The sequence below is a fragment of the Pinus tabuliformis genome, chromosome J (assembly GCF_031772625.1).
Source record: "Pinus tabuliformis cultivar Carrire ecotype Pingquan chromosome J, CPIR1, whole genome shotgun sequence".
Classification (NCBI taxonomy): Eukaryota; Viridiplantae; Streptophyta; class Pinopsida; order Pinales; family Pinaceae; genus Pinus; species Pinus tabuliformis.
Window position 1 is genome coordinate 498,122,683 of NC_142295.1, and position 14,655 is coordinate 498,137,337.

A 14,655-nucleotide genomic window follows, 5' to 3' on the forward strand; every position below is an offset into this window, starting at 1 on the left:
TCTTTTCCATGCCATTCTTCTACCATGAGCAATCGGCCACGCGTCATCCAGGTTCATATCTTCTAGTAAGGCTTCTACTTTACTTTCTTTCAAAGGGGAGCTAATTATTTCCTATGGTGATGGATTTTGCTGGTGCTCTTTAAGAGACTTTTGCACAATCTCTGTAGGATTCGATAGAGGGTTATCAGATTTCCTTTTGCTAATTGCATGCTTGATTAAATATTATCTTGCTTCAGAGACTCCTTTGGAGATACGAGAGACTCAAACCTATTTCCATATCTAGGGATTTAGTCAAGATTTGATTATATTAAGTGAATTAAATATTATTTATATGTGATGATGTAGTTATTGGGTATTGAAATTGTATCAAAATATATTAAGCCTATGTCTATAAAAAAAAATTACAGAAAAATTAAATAATGAAATATCTACATTTTAGAGTTAAAATATTAAATATTGATGAAATACCTTTAAGTGCAATTTTTTTAATTATTTAATATAAATTTAGGTTGATAATTTGAAATTCAATTATTTAATATAATATAATTAATATATATATATATATAATTTCAAACTTAATAAACTAATAATTCATAGTTAGTAAAAATATATTATTAAGTAAATATAAAATATATATTAAAATACACTTTTGATTATCCTTAAAATATTTAAATTTACATTCTAAAAATATCATATTTTATTTATATTGAAATCTAATAACTCTTTTTATCTTTATATCTCAGTATTACATATGATTGTTTATAGTATTTCGTTGTAAATGCAACTTCTTATTATAGAAATGTATTTCATGTTTATTTTACAATATCTCTCCAATAAAATTGGACCCATGACCTTCCTGAAACATATAGTTATGGATATTTGTTTAATAAGAAAAATACATTGGTGATCAAACTCGTACATATTTATTTTGGTTTTAGAAATACAAATAAAAAAAATAATTATTATTATTGAACTTTGAACGTTAAAAGCATGGAAAAGAAAAAAATAGTAAGTGAAATAAAAAACAAATTTAAATATAATATTAACACAATTGGATCACATTGATTACTCTAGTTGAGTAGTTCGGCATGAATGTGATAAAGTAAATATGTATTTTCATGATGCTATTTATTATTTGATAATTTATATGGTATTTTTATAATTGTATTAGATAAATGTTAAAAAAGTATACATAGATTTAGAGATGCAAGTTAATTAATATTTAAATTTTATTTATTGATGTAGAGGAGATAATAAGAATATGTTAGCATTTCTCATTTATGACCGTAAGATAAAGATTTTGATTAGAAGAGATTAATATACCAACCTTGAATAAGGGAGGGGACATCTATAAATGTAATTACGCTGATAGGTGTGTCTATAACACAGTAACAAATCAAACGGTAACACAACTACCAATCAAACGAGGACTGAGTTTTCACTTTTTTAGAGGTAGCAAAAAATATCCGATTTTGAAAAATGTTTATTTAGAATACATTTTTTTTTGAGCATATTTTTGAGATTTTAAGTTTTCTTCATGCACATTTAATTAAATGTTAGTGATTTTCATGCCAATTTTGAAAAGTGTTGATGTGACATCAACCCTTCTTTTTGGGCTTATTTTTGACACTTCAAATTTTTTGATATATTAAGTACGGATAATTTTTTTAAAATATTGGTGATTTTCATGTAGATTTTAAAAACACCAACCTTTTTTTAGGGCATATTTTTTATGCTTTAAACTTTTTATGTCCCAAGTATGCACATATTTTTTTAGATGTTGATTATTTTTCAAGTTGTCTTATTTCTCTTCTTGTTTTTCATTCTAAAATGTTTGTTTTTTAAGGGTTTTTCGAACTTCTGTTTTTTGTTTTTCTTTGCAATGTTTTTTTATAATGAATTTTTTGTTTTTTGTTTTGAAAAGTTAAAAAAATAATAAAATTAATATTTCGAAGTTATGATTTTTATATATTTATATATCATTAATTAATACTTCTTCAAACATAAGATAATTGTCACTAAAATATAATAATTTTAAACACAACAAAAAAATACACATTTTGCATATAGATATAATTAAAAAAATACGTATTTTGGGGACTTTTTCGCTAAAATGGACATGTCTTTTTTTTTTGTAAGCTTGGTAGGACTACATCATCATCATTTCTAACTTCTCCCCCCGATCCGGGGGGATAGCACAAGATTTAAACCCAAGACTTCCGGTTCGGTGAGACTTCATTCCCACGACCATTGCCAATTGAGCTACCCCAAGCGAACGCTAAAAATGACATGTTAAATAAAATATTTTTATGAAAAAATGAATAAAAAAAGTTAGAAAAAAAACAAATTTTATGAAATTTTTATGAATTTTATATCCAAAAATGATGACATTTGAAATGTTTTTTCCGTACCCTTACATAATGGACTGTTCATCATCTATTGTATTCCAAAACTGATCAAAACAGATTCGATTGCTATCCTGCCTATGCCCAATATGCCTTTGACTAGATTTATCTTATACAATCTCCAAAATATTCCAAAATATAGTATTGTTTTGCATAACATTTATAAAAAAAGAAAACTTCTAAATGATAGCTACATTCCTGGAGGTTCGCTTCCTGTCGACACATTGCCATTCTCCTTCGCTGTCTGCATTGGTATATCTGAGTTCAACTTCTCCTGCTCACTTGGAAGTTCTACTTTAGAAGAAAAAGGTTGCTCCCCGATTCTATCAATTTTGGATAATTTGTCCTCTAGCAACACTGTCGCTTGGACCGACTCTAAACTTTCACCGCCTGCATCAATTGGAGAGGCCATACTTAACAACCAACGATATTTCATTGATATTCGACACAATTCCATCCTTATATCTTGCCATTTATAACCATGCATGTTCCCATTTTCGTTCCCAACTGTCATTGCCTTGCATTGAATGCCTTTGAACCACATCTTTTTGTTGATTTTACCTCTGTCCTACAACCTTTCCTTCCTGCAACGATCAAACCTATCTCATTTACTCCACCAACATGGAAATGAAGAGCTATCGTGTGGAATGATATATCCCACAGTGAATTCACATGAGAGGTGACAACAATTGTCCTTGAGAATGATGAAATCCTCCATCATTAACCACTTGGAAGGACGATCTATCTTTGTTTATGAAATGACAACTATCCCTTCGGAGCCAACTGTTCTGCCTTAACTATATTATTTATTAGTGCCAGGACAAGCCTTGGGGTCCGTTCATTCCATCTTATCATGCGAATTAAAATATTCCAAGCCTCCAATTTAATATAACCTTCGAGCTTCATGATATGTAGTGAAATGTTGGGTCTTCTCGATCCAAAAAGTAATACACTTTGTTTGAGGCATGCCCCTTTGTTAGATTGCTCGTCCACAATTTTGTTTTTCTCTCTTCTGATATGGAAGAAGGATATGGAATCAAATTTTTGAATTTGTTTCTTGGTTCGAATGTCCAAGGGAGGAAAATCTTGCTCACTGAGATCTTTGGCTTTGTGAAATTTTTGAATGATTAGCATTGAATTGCCTAGGACAATTATGTGTTAAATGTCTCTTACTATGGTTAGCTTTAGACCTTACTACAATACTAAAGTTTTTTTCTTGATTATTGGAAGAAATCTCCAATCCCCATGCAAATTTTATCTCTATTTTTTTTTATCGGAGCAATATATTAGCCCTCCTGCTCTTGCATTCGTCTTTATTTATGTATTTATTATTATTATTCTTTTATTTTATTTTATTTTTTCATTTTAATGTTTTTTTCTTAATTAATTTATTTTTTTTATAAATTTTGTTAAATTCATTTTAATGATTTTTTAATATAATCTTTAATTTTAAAAAACTTAATAGTTATCATGATTTAAATAATTTATTTTAATTTAATTGTTTTGATGTGTAGTTGATTTGTTTGTTTTTTAATTATCTAATTTGCTTTTATTTATTTATTTTTTGGTATTATTTTTATTTATTTTTTATCTTTTACAATTTAATTTTATTTTTTTCCCCATTTTTTATGTTTTTTTTTTTTTTTTTTCTGGGGAAAATAGAGTTCGTAATTTCTATTAAAAAAGATAATAGAGATTACATGTTGTAGATGCCAAAGCATATGCAGTAGTGTGGTAAAAAACCACTTACAATAACCAATACTTCTGGGAAGTATGCAGATACAACCCTCAGACAGGGCCTCCAGAAACAGGGTATGTAAACCCCAACAGGAGTATACTCCTACCCTTACAAGCTAAAATAAAAACATAAAAAAATCGAAAGCTCCTGTAGATTGTGCAGAAATAATTCAGATGGCAGCCAATAAACAGAGGGGAGAGGCACGAAATGGGCACCCGCTCCCATCCCCTCAACTCTCCACCAAAGCCCGCTGGATCCAGTGAATGAAGACCACCATATATCCAGAGAAGCCAGGAAAAAGACCAACCAGCATCAGCCATAGAAGAGCGGCACGAATCGATGCAGAGACAGTCTCTACACCTCAGATCCCTCAACACTCTCCATAGCTGCAACGGTGGCTAGCAAAGGTCCAAAAATGTGCCCAGCGTCAGCCAAGGAGCCCAACAGGTCCTGAAACGAGCTGAGGCGGGTCGGTTCCGGGGGTAGAGGCGGCTAGGAGAGCCACCTCGCCCCCAAGAAGAGAGTCAGAAAGCCCAAATCCCAAGTCCCCTCGCTGCGGCGTAGCACAAAACACAAAATACCCCTTACTTAAACCGCCAAATCAGAGGGACTGATGGTGCGCTGTGAAGCCCCAGGTACCAGAGGAAGAAAAACGAAATGCCGCCGCCGCTCAGCTCAAAGCCCGAGCCCCGCAGAGGAAGATGATCACGGCACAAGGGAAACCACAGGAAATAGGGGAGTCGAGGCCGAAATCACGCCAAAACAGGTCCGGAGAACCCCAAGCAGCAGCGAAACCCGGAACCGCAGGAACCACCAGATGTCGAGCCCCGGCACTGTGAACAGTGGAAGCCGGAAGGGCGACCAGCACCCCCACCAGCGGGAAACCCTGCCGCCGCAGTCTCAGGCAGTAGCCACCACCGAGAAAACCCTAAGTTCGCCCTGCCCATCCCCATTTTTTATGTTATATATATATATATATATATATAATATATATATATATATATATATATATATTTGTATTATATATATATATGTTTGACTAAAAAAAATTTGTCATTTTTTATTGTTTTAAAATCTTTTATTTTTTAATGTTTATATATATATATTATTTACTTATTATTATTATTATGATTATTATTTTTTAAATTTTTAATTTTTTTTCAATCTTTTAATTTTTGTTTTGTTTTGTGTTTTCTTTATTATTATTATTATTATTTTTCTTCTTCTGCAGGGTCCATGTCAATCCTCGATTAGCATCCTGACCCCATTATGTTTTAATTTGATAGTTGATTTTAAAGTTTTCGTTATAATGGATCACGTTTCCGCCCACTGTGTGCCAATTTCATGGTTGATTTCTAAGTTTTAATTGCAATGGGTCGAGTTTGCCTCCGCTGCATGTCAATTTGATGGTTGATTTTTAAATTTTTGTTGCAATGTGTCAAATTGCCTTAGGCTAAGATTTTAAAATAGCTATACTTTTAGCATTTAAAAAAGAAATACTCTTGGTATAATGACTTTTTCATTCAAGTGTTTATTTAAAAAAAATAGTCATATAATTTTTCCATAATGCCATGGTTGAAATATGTTGAAAATTTAAGGTTTTTTGTGGTTATGATATTTGGTTTTAATTCCTTGGTTGAAAAATTGTCAAAATTTTACGGTTTGTCTGAGTCATGATAGTTTATCTTTAATGTTATGGTTGAAAACAATTATAAGTATTTTATCTTTAATACCATGACTAAAAATTGTTGGAATTTTAAAGCTTTTCAAAGATGTGATATTTTATCTTTAACACCATGTTTGAAAATTGTTAGAATTTTAAGGTTTTTGGAGTCATGATATTTTATCTTTTAAATTGTTTGAATTTTAAGGCTTTTCAGAGATGTGACATTTTATCTTTAATGTCATGCTTGTTTTTTTTTGGAATTTTAAGGTTTTCCGGAGTCATGATATTTTATCTTTAACGCCATTGCTAAAAAATTACCAAAAAAAAAAAATGTTGTTCCAACATCAACACTTTTTGTTTCAAGGTGTTATTCATGTTAAAAATTTGATTTTCACTGCAACTTTAAAAAAATGTTGAAAATTTAACCTTACCTTCAAAAAAAAAAAAACCACGTTATTCCAACATACACACTTTTCATTTTCAAGTTGTTTTTTCATGTTTTTGGCTAGACTTTTCGTTTTGAGGTCATAGTCTCCATTTGATTGGTAGCTTTATTCTATTTTAGAATAGGACTTCCATAATTACCAATAATTATTAGGTCGATGGTAGACATTTTTTTTTTTGTGAATCAAGGTTTTCGATTAATTCAAAAGATTACATCTTGATGTGGCGTTTCTCAAAATTCTGTTGGCCTCACTCTTACTAGATTTATTGGCCAAAAATTGCATACTCAAATACATACACTACAACAAATCCCTGTGATCAAAATACATACACTACAACAAATCCCTGTGATCAGCTCCCTTTTTTGCTTCCAAGGGTTGTTTTAGTGTATTTTTCTCCAATTTTTTGAAAATTCGACGCTATTTATCTAGATGACACTATTTTTGGCATTGTTTGTGTCAACCAAAACATTTAGACACTAAATTAGGTGCTAATAGCACTAGAAATAGTGCCGGATTTAACGTCGGATTTAGCTCCCTTTTTAGCACCAGAAATAACACCAGATGTGTCTAAATAGTTAATTAATTGAAGTGTTGGGGGTTAAGTGGATAAGGGTTTTGAGGATTATTGGATTTGGGGTATAGGGATTAAGGGTGAAGGGATTAGGGGTTAGGGTTTAAAGGATTAAGGGTCAAGAGCTAAGGGATTTGACACTTACAAGTTAGGCAGTTTAATGGTTAATGGCTCAGGGATTATGGGTAAGGGATTAATGTTTAAGTGATTAGGATATAAGGGTTTATGGATTAAGGGATTAAGGATTAGGGCTTAAATTTTTAAGGGTCGATGGTTTACGCTTAGGGGATTTAGGGATTTTGCATTAAGGGATTAGTGATTAACTAGGGTTGATGGATTAAGGGTACTTTAGGGATTCAGGCTGAAGGATTTAAAGGTCAATGCAGGTTTAGGGGTCACAGGATTTAGGGCTTTATCAAAAATCTCTTGAAATGTCATGGAATGTATTTCAACATGGCCATGATCAATGTCATCCACCGATGCAACACGGTGAGCAGTGAATGGGGCCAACACTGAAATTTCTTTAAACTGTTATTGTATGCGTCAAAATTTGACATGGCTAGACACATGCCTTGAAAGTATGCAAGGGTTTCAAGACTCAAGGATGCTTGATGTCCCTACATAATCTTTGATATTGTCCATGTTTGCATCAACGATCATCATACAATCTCATTGTCATCATTCGTCATTCCCATCTATGGAATCTTTGTCGATCAAAACTCTCTTGAAATGTCGTGGAACATCTTCTAACACACCCATCACCAATGTCATCCATTGATGTCGTATGGTGAGCAACGAATGGGGCCAATGTTGAAATTTCTTCAAAATGTTCCTGTATGTGTCAAAATTTGACATGGTTAGAGTAGACACATGCCTTGATGGTATGCTAGGGATTCAAGACTTAAGGATGCGTGACATCCTCACATAATATTTGAGATCGTCCACGTTTTCATCAACATTCATCATGCATTCTCATTGTCATCATACCTCATTTCCATCTATGGAATATTTGTTGAAACTCTCTTGAAGTGCCATGGAATGTCTTCCAACACACCCATCAACAATGTCATAAACCGACGCTGCATGGTGAATAGTGAATGGGACGAACGTTGAAATTTATTTAAATTGTTCTTGTACATATGCATCAAAATTTGGCATGGTTAGACTAGGCACATGCCTTGATGGTATGCGAGGGTTTCAAGGCTCAAGGATGCCTGAAATCCCTGCATAATATTTTAGATCGTCAACGTTTGCATAAAGTTTCATCACACATTCTCCTTGTCATAATTGCTCATTTCCATTTATGGAATCTTTATTGAAACTCACTTGAAATGTCATGGAACGTCTTCCAACACGCCCATCACCAATGTCATCCACCGATGCCACTCGGTGAGCAGTGAATGGGGCCAACGTTGAAATTTCTTTAAATTGTTATTGTATGCATCAAAATCTAACATGGTTAGACTAGGTGCATGCATTGACTGTGTGAGAGGGTTTTAAGACTTAAGGATGCCTGACATCCCCACATAATCTTTGAGATTGTGAACGTTTGCATCAACGTTCATCATGTAGTCTCATTGTCATCATTATTCATTCCCATCTATGGAATCTTTTCCAAAACTCTCTTTAAATGTCATGGAACATATTCCAACACGCCCATCACCAATGTCATCCACCGATGCCGCTCAGTGAGCAGTGAATAGGGCCAACATTGAAATTTATTCAAATTGTTCTTGTATGCTTCAAAATTTGACATGATTAGACTATGCGCATGCACTGACGGTATGAGAGGGTTTTAAGAATCAGTGACATCATTCTCATCACCATCGCCATCATCATGGTTTTCATTTCCATCATGTTTAACATCCAATTTATCTTTTTAGATTCTAGTTTGGCTTCCTATTAGGGATTAAGGGAAACAAGGGTTAGTTAGGTATGATATATATCGATAAGAGATTGTAATGATTAAGGGTTTAAGGTTAGATATTTTAGAAGTGCAGGAATAAATTGGTTATGGGTTAAGGTTTTTAGAAGTTAAGGTATTTTGTAACTAGGATCATTGGGGATTGCGGTTTAAGGGTTATAGGGGTCATAGGTTATACTAGTTGGAAGATAGGCAACAAAGTTATATGGATTTGGTGTATAAAATTTATGGGTTATTGGGTCTATAATAATTGGATGGGGATTAAGGGTGATAGTGGTTTTGAAGGATGAAAATTATATATAATAAGCATTAAATATGACGCATATAAGTGATTGGGAATTATAAATATTAAGTGTTACAAAGTGGGGGTGAGTAGTTATAGAGTTTATGGGTTACATAAGTTAATGGAAAGGGGGTTTAACCATAAAAACATTATTGGTTAGATATTATATTAAATTAAGGGTTAGTAAAGTTGAGGGGTTAATTAGTAGGTATATAGTGGTTAGTGATTATAAGGGTTAAGATTCGTGTGTCAAAAAGTTGACAAGTGAAACTAGCCAAGAAGATTAATATTCGTGTGTCCAAAATCGTGAAGGTTGGATAACACTCACCTTAGGCTATGTGGCACGCCACATACCATACAAAGATATAATTTCCATAACTATACTAAAACTCAATAATGAGATCTTTCTTGACCATCTCAGTAGTAAGAGAAAATTCTTTCATACTTACCATTGTATTTAGGAATGCATCTTATGTCCAATGTCAATGTATCTTGATCTAGGGTACCTCACTCTAACTTTGATTCATATCATCATTAATTGATGAGTGAAACACATTAGGAACATTAGTAATGAAATGTTTAGAATCATGAAGACCATATAATGCTCACATTATGTTGAGAAACACACCACGTACTAGAAGAGGGTGTGATGTCCTTGACTGTAGCAAGAAGTAGGAATGAGACCATTATTCATAAAGAGGGGGGATTATTATTCCTTTTACATTGGGATTTTGACCAAATCCAACTTGATTTATTCAACTTAGCTTGACATTACACAATTGACAAATCAACAAACAACATTTCATAACATGGACTATTTTCTACTTGGGGATGGGCTTTCAATATGTGTCTTATCGTGATTATAGTGTGCATTAAGCACTTCTCAACTTATATTGTAGTGACCTGATATGTGATAAGTACCGATTTGTCATCAAATTTAATACAAAAAAAACATAAGTTAAATCTTCACCATATTAATGAATCTTGATGAGTAGATATTCCATGTGGCACCTTTAACAAATTGACATTTCTTCAATTGTGCCTCCTCAACTCCAAATTTTCCAGCCTACGAAATAGAGTCTCATCATTGAAAACCTCAATGCATAGACAATAGGAAGTTTCCATCATCATAAACCTCATCTTAACCTTGAACATGACTCCACAATATGCACAACCAATTCTTGTCATGATAAAAGCACCAAAACAAAGAAAGGTTTTCCCCACTACTAGGTTGTGCTTAGGGCGGGGCACTCACATATTGGATGGAAAAACAATCTACCCAGACGTGGAATGTTGTCACTAATATTGTGTAGGATTCAATCAAGCCTCGACACCCCTTGAGACTATAACTCCCATAATTGGTTCCCACTTCAGCCTTCCCATGAGATTTGAATAAAATACTTTGATAAAAAGTAAAATCCACTTGAACCACCTTATTTACAAGTTAATATTACAAATTAATAAATCACATGTAAAAAAATTGTAAAATTGTAAAAAGATGAAATAGTAAAATTTTGAAAGAACACATAATTATATGTGATAGGTTTTGCACTATGTAGAAAAAAAGTGATATATCGCTTTCCCAAATATTCATCCCCAATGTAAAAGCTTGAGAAAGTGCATTTATAGGGAGAAAGAGCTCGAGTATTTGGCGCCAATCTAGTTAAATTCAAATTACCTTTCAATAAAAGTTGAATTTGTGCATTAGAATTTTTTCCCATTCATCATTCCAATGGACAATGTCCTAAACGTCTTCACCGTCTTTGTAGTTTGCTGTCTGGTTTTGTGCTTGGAATCTGACTTTGTTTTAGGTGTTGGTAGTGATTTGATGGAGCCCCTCGATGAACAATAGAATAAATGGGTTTCTTTAGCGGAATATTTAACATTGGGGAGGCTCTGTGCGTCTTGAAATTGTGTTTTCTGTTGGGGTTTGAAACGGTGATGAGGGCTGATTTCATAATGGGAGGAAAGAGTGGCTGAAGCATACCCACTGGCTCTAAAAGTGACAACTTCAATCAGTGGGCCAAGAGCCAAAAAAAAATGTCTCATCATCTGGAGACTCAACAAATTCAATTGAAACCTAAAATCAACATACTTAAGCCAACCCTTGGGCCAAATTAATTATTTAGTCACTATTTCTACCATACCGGCTGACCTTCTGAGCTAGATTTGTCCTCTTTATTCTAGTTGGAGTTTATAGTCATGGCAAGCAGGAGAGGCGTTATATTTGTATTCCCATCTGAGAGTAAATGCAAATATGCTCCCCAATCTCTTCTACTGCATAATCCATTAAATAATTTTATGTAAGTGATGATCGCCCCCTCCTTTTTTGGAGTGAAGTTGGGTTTTATATGAAATTGGGTAAGATGATGCTTGCCATATATGAAGGTCTAAGATAGAAGTATTTGTGTGTTTGATGATTTACTGCAGCAGAAATGAGTAAATTTTCCATTTTTTTCCCATTTTTTCTTTCTTGTGGTATTATTCAAAAGGATTTTGTTCGATGTGTTGTTGAGATAATGAGTCCCATTCTAATGGAATCAATATTTCCATCATGATACTATCATTTATTCTCTTATATGTTCTGTATTTATTAAAGTTAGTTGGATTATCTATTTGTTTATGATCAAGGCTTCAAATTGCATACATGTATTTGTTTCAAGCCCTAAAAGGTGTAGAGCCTTTGTCTATGAGAGAGGGAAGGTTTTTGAGTTCAGGAACTTGGTTTTCCTCCATCATCAAAAGAACATATCATCTCCTACCAACCAAACTGGGTGTGACATTATTAGGATACTTTATTGATGCCAGGGTTACCCCCGCTTACACCAACAGTATGCATGTACCATGCATAAACATATTTGTCCCAGGTATTTAACTCTCAAAGGAGTCAAATCTTCATTTAAATATGGTTAAGGTCCCCTTTAATAGTCTCATGCGGAACGATTTATAGACTAACCAAGTCTAATCATTAACCCACCTTTTCCTTTATATCGGAACTCAATCACCCTGCTTTAACCTTCCTTTACCTTTTTTTAACCTTTCATTATAATTCTTCCTATCGGGACTCCAAAACTCCTCATAACCTTCATTAACCCTTGTTAACCTTAGCTAACCCTTTAACCACATCTATATATATAACCTTTCCTCCTTGACCGTTGGTTACATATATTTAACACATAAAACATTCCATCCTTTGATAAAGTTGGACTTATATATAAACCCCCATATATCCGCACTTAATCCCTTTATAACCATTTACAAAGGAAATATATGCAAACCATACCTTTTCCGCCTTGGTACGGTCTTGGCACATTTACCGAGGTTTACTTTTTCGCAATCACAATCGCCATAGTCCACGGTCACATTAACATATGGTTCCCCATCTCCTCCGATATGCGATTAACCTCCGGAACTCAAAACATATTAACCGTGCCTGTATAACCCTATCGGTTCCGATCAAGCAAACTTGCACGACACTTGCCGACCGTTGATCTGGACTTAAAGGATCAGACGGTTCATGATGATTTTGGATAGCCAACAAGTATGGGGTTTAACCGCCCGATAAAGCGGTTTCCCCTCTCCACTTCTTTGCTACATGTCGCATTATAAATGGAATCAAAGTCAAATGGAAGAATACCACTTGCGGTCTTTCTTCCACCCGAAATCCACTTTCCCGCCTTTGCAAACTTCTCTTCGCCGATTATCCTCCGCGCTCCTTCAATATTTGATGACCACCGATCTATGAGATTGATGGTTCTCGTTCCTTGTTGCCTACACCGTTGATCTTTAATATCCAACGATACTTATGCTTCGACGACTCGCTTCTTCCTTCGTCCTTTCCTTTATGGTTTTTGCTGTTTCTTTAGTGTTTCCTCTGTGGTTCAAGTTTATTCAAAGGGTTTCATTCTTCTGCTTCCACTGCTCAACTTTTCTGAGCTTAACTCCTCTGCGAATTCTCACTTCGCTACTTCTCTCTAGAGCTTCACTCTGTTTCTTCGATTGGATTCTAAGACCCGTGTTGATTCCTTTGAATCATTCTCTCCTCTGCGTATCTACAGAAATCTGCTTGCAACCTTCTGTTATAGAACCTACGAATTCACAACTTACATGTAATTCATTCATTAAATACTCATTCCACACACTAACATAGTTAGGAATAAACCTCTGTATATATAAGTATAAACAAATGATTACATTCGAGACTCTTTGTCTCTCACAGGCCTGATCTTTAGTATCACTGGCCTCCTCTTCTTCACTCTGCCCATAGGCTTACATTTATACCAGAAAGGTTCTGTTGAACTAATTCTGGTTCAAATCCTAGATCTACTGAACTGACTCCTAAACGTCCTCTATGTCCACTTCTAACTTCATTTAGTCCCTAAGAACTCTCTCTAGTCCCTCGAATCATGAAACTACCTTTAAGAGTTATAATTGACTTCTAACTCTTTTGTCATTATTAACCACTCATGTTCTCCTTTATTCGAGAGCATTTACAAACATCCTTCTCCAAGAGCTACCCACTTAAAAGCCTAAATATTACATTAACTTAATACTTAGGAAACCAATTTCCCTAAAACACATGACCCCCCTATGTCTACTAAAATACAATGATTTTCCTTAGGTTGAATGCTCCTGCATCAGACTCCCAAAGTAGAAAATATTCATGATCTCCTGATCACGTGTCTCCATCAGTTGATTGAAAAACCTCCAGGGTCCCAAAATTTAGTTTGTAGCTGCCAAAATGCTTTGTTCTTTTGCTGCTGCTGTACTTCTGCTATCTTCTGCTCCATCTTCTTCTCCTTGTCAACCAGGTTCAAGTTCTGATTGATCATCCTTGCTGCTGTCATCAACTTTCTCTCTATGGCTTGTTTGATCATCAACTGCCACAATTCTTCAATTTCTTTTTCCAGCACATCTTTGGACTAGTCCATACTATGCCTCTTACTTCTGTCTCTTTCTCTTTGTTTCAGGTTGTTGCTGCTGTCCACTAACTCTTCAAATTGTTGTTGGTTACTTTTACTTTGTAGTTGCTAGTTTACTTTTTCTTCTACTTTTGCTCTTGTTCCAACTTTTTCTTTGTCTCCTATGCTTGCTGCCTCCCTTTCATCCTTACCCTCTTTCATGATTATTTTTGTCTGTACTGAATCATGACTTTACAACATTCTCTCCAGCAATTGAGCATCTTTGTTCCATGGATTGAATTCTTCCACACAATCTTCTTCTTTCATCTTTATTTGGCTGCTCATCCGTGCCAAATTTTCTTCAGCATTTGCAACAGAACATGCACTCACAAAACACTTGTTAAAATAAAAAACATAAGGCTTCTATGCCTTATCTTCCTTTGGCAACAATTCAGTCTGCTGCTCTATTTCTTTCTCCTTTGTCATCACATCAGTATGCTATTTTGAATTCTCAAAAGAACTCATGGGACTGTCAACTAGTCTATCCCCCATATCATCTTTTCCAATAATATCTCTCTACTCTTGTCCACTATAGTGAACTCCTTCTTTTGCAGTGTCAATTTGCTGAACTATCATTACCATCTCCTTTTTCTTATGATTGTCATCCATGACAATTCTTTTGTCTTCCTTTTTTAGCAATCTATCTTGAACATCTATCCTC